The sequence below is a fragment of the Peromyscus californicus genome, unplaced genomic scaffold (genome assembly GCF_007827085.1).
Source record: "Peromyscus californicus insignis strain IS unplaced genomic scaffold, ASM782708v3 Scaffold_10__1_contigs__length_136768540, whole genome shotgun sequence".
NCBI classification, from domain to species: Eukaryota; Metazoa; Chordata; class Mammalia; order Rodentia; family Cricetidae; genus Peromyscus; species Peromyscus californicus.
In genome coordinates this window covers 112,736,184-112,744,768 of record NW_026294391.1, presented here as the reverse complement: position 1 = coordinate 112,744,768, position 8,585 = coordinate 112,736,184, and positions in this window count along the sequence as shown.

The following is an 8,585-nucleotide window of genomic DNA, read 5'->3' as shown; positions in this document are numbered from 1 at the left end:
TTGTATGGCCATTTTACTGTGCCAATAAAGTCACCTTGTATCAAAGGATGGAGTCAGCAATTGGCTAACTGAGATTAGCAGTAGAGTTCTTGGAGGACTGAGGAGGTAGGCTAGAGAGCACAGGAAGAGACAAGAAAGGATTTCAGGGGCTGGTGGTTGGGAAAATTGTGAAGAGAGGGTCAGTCAATCAACTCTCCACTGTCCTTGGATTTATCAGTTCTTTACCTCAATTTCTGTCTCCTGAGTTTTTATTATACTGGAACAATTTAGATACTCATTACATCTGGCATCTAAAGCGTGCCATTATTAAACCACACCAAGATGGTGAACCTGGCACACTGCTGCTGCTGCAGTGGCCACCTTTGTCTCCCGCCCCACAGGCCTCCACACCTGTTTTTCTGATTCTGGGTTTTTTCTGTTGCAGCTTTTCTACAACAGCCTTCAGCTGCTGCCCTCAGCCCCCAAACACTTCTCAGGCAAGCTGCCCTGCTGCTGGCCCTCACTTCCCTCTGTGTGGGTAACCCCCAGACCTCATCCCTGAACCACCAACCCAGGGTAGCTCAGCTGTCTTGAAACCTGCACAGCACGCAGTCTCTTACTGCTGCTGCCACCACCACAAGCTGCTGAGGGGGCCCAGCCATGTGTTGCCAGTGTCCTCTACCCAGCCACGCTGAGCAGCAACAGTTAGCCACAGCTAGTGACAGAAAGGGTGATCCAATCCCAAGCCAAGCCAAACAAATTTCTCCTACCAGTTTCCATAAGTTAGCTCTTCAGAAAACTCACCCCACTCCCTGCATTACGCCTGAGCAGCCACAGTGGCCCCTGTCATACCTGCCCTCCATGCAGGCACAGTTGAACATCATCACTATAGCTGATTACTCCCACACATCTCTTCCTATGCGGTCAGCATCATCAGAGCTGGTAAGATACTTGGGAATTTTTAAACAGGGAATTAGGTTTAAAAAAATTAGATTTTAAAAAAAGCAAACTATTTCCCATGTTAAGAATTAGAAATATCACAATGCAGGGAGTTAGGACCCTGTTTAGGGATACTTTGGATGGCTTGCAAATGGAAAAAATAAATGAGGGGATAAACAACTTAGCTGGGATTGACGTAATATTAATCATAATTATTATCAGTCTGGTAATTCATATTTTATCCTTAAAGAAGTGGTTTGAGAACTTTGCCAAATATGATAATTTGACTGATAAGATATAAAGTCTTACTATTTACAAGATACAAGCTTTAGAAAGATATACTACTGATAAGAAAAATTTGAATGATAAGATCCATACCTTAGAAGGACTTAGTATTGAAAAGATACAAGCGTTAGAAAGACTGTAGCTAGAGTTTTCCTGCCTGGCCCACAGTCAGGATAAATCTCTGCCACCCGCCAGTCCCACAACCGCTCAGACCCAACCAAGTAAACACAGAGACTTATATTGCTTACAAACTGTATGGCCGTGGCAGGCTTCTTGCTAACTGCTCTTACAGCTTACATTAATCCATTTCTATACATCTATACCTTGCCACATGGCTCGTGGCTTACCGGCATCTTCACATGCGGCTTGTCATCATGGCGGCTGGCAGTGTCTCTCCCCCTCAGCCTTCCACTTCCCAGCTCTATTCTCCTCCTTGTCCCACCTATACTTCCTGCCTGGCCACGGGCCAATCAGTGATTTATTTATTGACCAATCAGCAACACATTTGACATACAGACCATCCCACAGCAAAAGACCACCTAATGAAAATAAGAAAATACTCAGATACAGAAAAAGGAATTTAGACAAGAACCTTCTGCACCATTGCATTATGAAACCTAAGAGGAGTGGCCCAAGGTTATTAGAAGCCCAATTTCAATTTATCCAGTTATCATAGAAGAATGATCACCAAAGATAGTCACTCCCAAGGTTATGCAGAAGTTGTGGTGATATTTTATTTGTGCTTTAATAAAGTTTGCCTATGAGATCAGAGGAAATAGCAAGCCATTTTAAGTAAACATAGAAGTCAGGCAGTGGTAGCCCACACCCTTAATCCAATCACTTAGCAGACAAGGTCTCTGTGTGTTCAAGGCCATACTAGGGAACAGAGTCAAGTGTGGTGACACTCACCTTTAATCCCAGTACCAACCATAGAGAACTGGAGGTCTGTACAGACAGACAGTGACAAGGAAGTGAGGTAGCTGGGCTAAGATAGCCAATGAGAGGACAGAACAGCAAGGCAATAAAGGTGTGGGTGAGACAAGAAGTAGCTCATATTTAGAAGCTATGGACCTGATGAAATAAGGTTGGCTGGTGGCTATTCCTATTTCCCTGATCTCAAATGCTTTCACCCCTATATTTGGATCCATGTTTTTTATTTAATAAGATCATTTAGAAATTTGTCTACAGGAAGTTAATTGGGATACTGTAAAAATGTTAAATTTGAAGAAATTTTAGGAAGCATTTGTTTCATAAGGTATGCATTGGTGAAACAGTTGTTAAACTCATGGGCAACCTGGAAAAGAATTATTCCACAAGACTGAGAAGCATTAGCTAAGAAATATTGGAAGCTGGTCCTCAGTTACAATGGAAAACATGGTGGAGAGAGGAAGCTAGCATCATAGGACAAAGAAATAGGTATAGAGGTACTGACATGTCTAGAGGTATTGAAATTTCCCAAGACCATCTTCTCTGTGAGGGCTAGTATGCTGATTTGCAAAGGCAGTCTATATTTGATGATCACACCTTGGTTCTATGCCCTTTAGAATCTTTGAATGCTCAGGACAGTGTTGAAGAGTCAGGAAATGACTGAGTCATTTATTAAATTATACAAGGTCCAAAAGAAGACTTCACTGATTTTTTACAAAGATTGACTACAGCTGTAAATAGAATGTTATTAGATACAGAAGACAGACAAATATCAATTGAATCTTTGGATTTTCAAAATTGTATTAAAGAATGCAAAAGGGTAAGAAGGCCTTTAAAGGCAAGATCAACACCCATAGATGAATGGATCTGAAATCTGATATTTGATGTTACACTTATAATGCTGCTTTGATAGAAGTAATTTTTAGAAATTTTAAGAAAACTTTAATGTCAGATGTTTTCATTGTGGTAAACAAGGTCATTTGAATAGGGATTGTAGGCAAGATGTTCCTAGGAACAGTGATGGGTGATGTTGCTCTGTATGCTGTGAATGTGTTGTTCTGATTGCTGATAAACAAAATGCTGATTGGCCAGTAGCCAGGCAGGAAGTATAGGCAGGATAAGTAAACAAGGAGAATTCTGGGAAGAGGAAGGTTGAGTCAAAAGTCACCAGCCAGACACAGAGGAAGCAAGATGTGAAGACAGAACTGAAAAAAGGTACCAAGCCACACAGCTAAACAAAGATAAGAATTATGGGTTAATTTAAGTGTAAGAACTAGTCAGTAATAAGCCTGAGCAAATGGCCAACAGTTATAAATAATATTAAGCCTCTGTGGAACTGTGTGTGAGAGATTTGTCCTGACCGCAGGCCAGGTGGTACACAGAAAACCTTCTGGCTATAGAACAAAGTTTTTTCTAGAGACAATCCAAACAGAAGGCTCCAGTCTTCTGGGATAGGCAGAAAGTGTGGCAAAGGATGTCATTGGACTAATGAATTCAGATCAAAAAGGGACAGACAAGGTAACTCTTTGTCATTGGGAAATGCCAGCAGGGGCCTCCTGTAGGCCCCAATATCAAATTTGGCTCCTCTGTAGTGCCTGATTTTATACATGCTATGATTCCCAAAAGAATTGGGACAAAGGCAACCTGGGGGTTTTTCCCTTCCTGCATTTCCCATTTCCTAGTTAAAAAGAGGACCTGCATTCATAATGATTGGTCCCAAATGTTTTCAGGTGATATCCAGAGTGTGATAACAGAAGCCTCACTCAAAAAATTTTCTAAATGAGAGGTTTTAACTCTTATATCCCTGGTCAGAAGCAAAGCTTTTAAGAACTCTGAGTTGGGGATCCCTGATGGCAAAAGGGAAGTTTCCCATGGCAAGAGGACAATAGGCAGGGAAGATAGTATATATAAGCAACCATAAAAATTCTACCAGGTAATGTTACAGCTGATAAACACATCATTTCATACAAGGTAACTAAAAACATCAGTAGCCATCTTATATGCAAATGATAAAAAGGCTGAGAAAGAAATCAGAGAAACAACACACTTCACAGCAGCCACAAACAATATAAAATATATTATGGTAACTCTAACCAAGTAAGTTAAAGACCTATATGACAAGAAATTCAAATCTTTGAAGATGGAAATTGGAGAAGATATCAGAAGATGGAAAGATCTCCCATGCTCATGGTTCTATAAGATTAACAAAGTTAAAATGACCATCTTACCAAAAACAATCTACAGATTAAACTCAATTCCCACCAAAATTCCAACAAAATTCTTTACAGAACTTGAAAGAATAATATTTAACTTCACCTGGAAAAACAAAAATTCAAGGACATCTAAAACAATACTGTACAGCAAAAGAACTTTCAGAGGTATCCCCTTCCCTGATCTCAAGCTCTACTACAGACTATAGTAATAAAAACAGCATGGTAGTAGCATAAAAACAGACAGGTGGGTCAATGGAATTGAATTAACAGTGCAGACAAAAATCCACACACTTATGGATACCTGTTTTTTTTTTTTACAAAGAAGCCAAAATTATATACTCAAAAAGAGAAAGTATCTTCAACAAATGGTGCTGGCATAACTGGAAGCCAGCAGGTAGAATGCAAATAGATCCATATCTATCACTCTGCACAAAACTCAGGTCTAAGTGGATCAAAGACCTCAACATAAATCCAGATACACTAACCTTGATAAAAAAGACAGTGGGAAATAGCTTTGAATGAATTAGCAGAGGAGAAAACTTCCTGAATAGAACACCAGTAGCACAGACACTGAGATCAAGAATTAATAAATGGGACCTCATGAAGCTGAAACATATTTCTAAGGCAAAGGACACTGTCAGTAGAACAAAATGGCAGCTAACAGAATGGGAAAAAATCTTTACCAACCCCACATCTGACAGAGGCCTGATCTCTGAAATATATAAAGAACTCCAGAAAACTAGACACCATAAAACCAAATAAACCAAATAAAAAATGGAGTACAGACCTAAACAGAATTCACAACAGAAGAATCTCAAATTGCAGAGAAACACTGAAATGTTCAAAATCCTTAGCCGTCAGGGAAATGAAAGTCAAAATGACTCTGAGGGTCCATCTTACACCTGTCAGAATGGCTAATATCAGAAGCATAAATGGCAGCTTATGCTGGAGATGATGTAGATCAAGGGGAACATTCTTCCATTGCTGGTGGGAATGCAATCTTGTACAGCCACTTTGGCAATCAACATGACAGTTTCTCAGAAAATTGGGAATCAATCTACCTCAAGACCCAGCTATAACACTCTTGGGCATATACCCAAAGGATACTCAATCATACCATAATGACAGTTGCTCAATTATGTTCATAGCATCTTTGTTTATACTAGTCAGAACATGGAAACAACCTAAATGCCTCTCAACCAAAGAATGGCTAAAGAAAATATGACACACCTGCAGAATGAAGTATTATTCAGCTGTTAAAAACAACAACATCATGAAATGTTCAGCAAATGAATGGAACTAGGAAAAAAACATCCTGAGTGAGGTAACTCAGACCCAGAAAGACAAACATGGTATGTACTCCCTCACAAGTGGATATTAGTTGTAACTCAAGGACAATCATGCTACAATCCATAGACTCAGAGAGGCTAGGTAACAAGGATGGCCCAAGGGATGACACATGGATATCCCTGGCAAGGAGAAATAGAAGAGATTTCATGGGTGCACTGGGGGTGGGTGGTGACTGGAACATGAGGGATCAGGTTGAGGGTAGATTGCAGGGGGAGAATATTGAAAGTGATTACTAGTCCTAGAAATCTAGCCAAATACACAAAGATAGTGAGATCATATATCTTAGATTAACTACTAACACCTCTTTACTAGGGGTGGTATATAATTCCAAATTTCATTCTAAATCTTATCTTTATACCCACAGATAAATGTAGCTCTCACCCCTCATCAGAGAAACTTCTCTCTGTAGCACATGAATGAAACAGAGGCCATGACAAGAAAAAGTCACGCTGGAGAGATAAACAAAATGTCAGGAGCCAAAGCCCAAAGAATACATCTACAACATAGCACAACTCCTGACATTGGATTCAGGAAACATCACAGAAGAAACAGAAGTATTTTAAGAGCCAGAGGACAAGAAATTCTACTATGGGATTGTGTCTCCTAAAAATGAAAAGGAAGCTATACCCATGACATTGCAACAGTATTGCTGCCCAAATGAGACCTGGGCAATGATGGTAAGGGGGAAATAGAACAGGGTTCCACCCCTAGATAAGAACTCTAGGCAACTAATGACTACTGAGAGAAAGAAAATTTACCTGTCAAGAAATGAGACCCCCCCTAATTGGTTACTCAATACAATGTGGTCAGCCCTGAGATAAAAAAAAAATGGACTGATCAGGTTATATTTATAAATACATGCATATTTATATGTAACAATAATAAAGAAAAAGAGACCACCAATTAGAGAAGATGTGGGGTATGAGAAGAGAAGGAAGGATGGATGAAGTGATGTAATTATATTATTTAAAATAAACTAATATAAACACAATATTATATTATTTAAAATAAACTAATATAAATACAAAATTATATTATTTAAAATACTATAAAAAATAAACATTTTGAGATTTCATCTTACCTCACTCAGAATTTATTTAGATAGATAGATAAATATTTAGATAGATAGGTAGATAGATAGATAGATAGATAGATAGATAGATAGATAGATCATGGTGTGGATGTAATGAAAGGGGAATATTTACATTTTGTGAGAGGGCACCCTGGTGTAGCTGCTGTGGAAGTCATGCACTAAGGACAGGTCCTGATCGCACTGCCGTTGGGTGCTGTGGGATGGTCTGTATGTCAAATGTGTTGCTGATTGGTCAATAAATAAATCACTGATTGGCCCGTGGCCAGGCAGGAAGTATAGGCGGGACAAGGAGGAGAATAGAGCTGAGAAGTGGAAGGCTGGGTGAGGGAGACACTGCCAGCCGCCATCAGGACAAGGAAGATGTAAAGTACCGGTAAGCCACAAGCCACGTGGCAAGGTATAGATTAATAGAAATGGATTAATTTAAGCTATAAGAACAGTTGGCAAGAAGCCTGCCACGGCCATACAGTTTGTAAACAATATAAGTCTCTGTGTTTATTTGGTTGGGTCTGAATGGCTGTGGGACTGGCGGGTGTCAGAGATTTGTCCTGACTGTGGGCCAGGCAGGAAAACTCTAGCTACAGTTGGGCCCCCTAAACAGTTCAAGATAAACAACTGTCTCACTTATTCAGAGGGCCAAGTCAAATACCATGGGGGCTCTAAGCTGTTGGTTCACAATTTAGGTGTTTCCACTAGTTTGACTAGTTGTCTCTGTACTTTTTCCAATCATGGTCTCAATATCTCTTGAGACACTTCTTTTTCACAGTAGTGGTTAAGGCAAAGACTCATAGCTGGTCAAAATACAGAGTATAAGTAACTGAGAGCTCATCCATGGATGAATCTGCTATATTAACCTTCACTCACCAAAAGTTATAAGGATATCACAGAAAAGCATGCCGAAAGAATGAAAGAGACAACCAAGTCAGAGATTTAAAATGCAGATTTCTGTAAATAACGTAACTGCTGCATACTCCAATTAACAGTACCTTTGGTTACCTACTCAAGATCAAACTCTTCAAAGTTCTAACATGAATTGTGAAGGATGTGTCTAAGGGCACACCATTGGAGGGGCTATGAGCAACTGATGGTTTCTGAGAAAGGGAAAGTCACTCCTTTTGGAGAAATGGCCTCTGTTAGGTTGTCCATGTTCTAGTAGGTGGACTCACACACATGGGCACATGGGCAACATTAGTGGACTCAGAGGGTTATTAATAATCAAAACAGAAAGCATGAAGTTGAGAACACGACAGACTGGGACCACTACAGAGAGTTGAAGGGAAGAAATGGTCAACGGATAAAATCAAAATATATTGTCTACATGTATAAGTTCTTGAAAGAATAAAACAATTTTAAAAAGTACTCTAAGACAATGTGATTGTTTGAATAAGAAAGGCCTCCATAGGCTCATATACTTGAATGCTTGAATTAGGAAGTAGGGCCTTGTAGGAGGAAATGTGTCACTGGGAATGGAGTGGGCAGTGAGGTTCCAAAAGGCCATGCCAAGTCCAAAGTCTTTCCTCTCTCTGCCTATCGATCGGGAGGTAGTTTTCAACTACTGCTCCAGAGTCTGCTGTCATGCCACCGTGTTTGCTGCCATGATGATAATGGCCTAAACCTCGGACACTGAAACAAGCCCCAGATTAAGTGCTTTCTCTTGTAATAGTCGCTTTGATCACGGTGTCTCTTTACATCACTAGAACAATGGCTAAGATAGTTAGGCTGTGGTTCAAGTCATATAGTTAAAATAAGGAATCACTTGTAGGCCAAATTTAACATACACACTATTTGACACTTTTTAA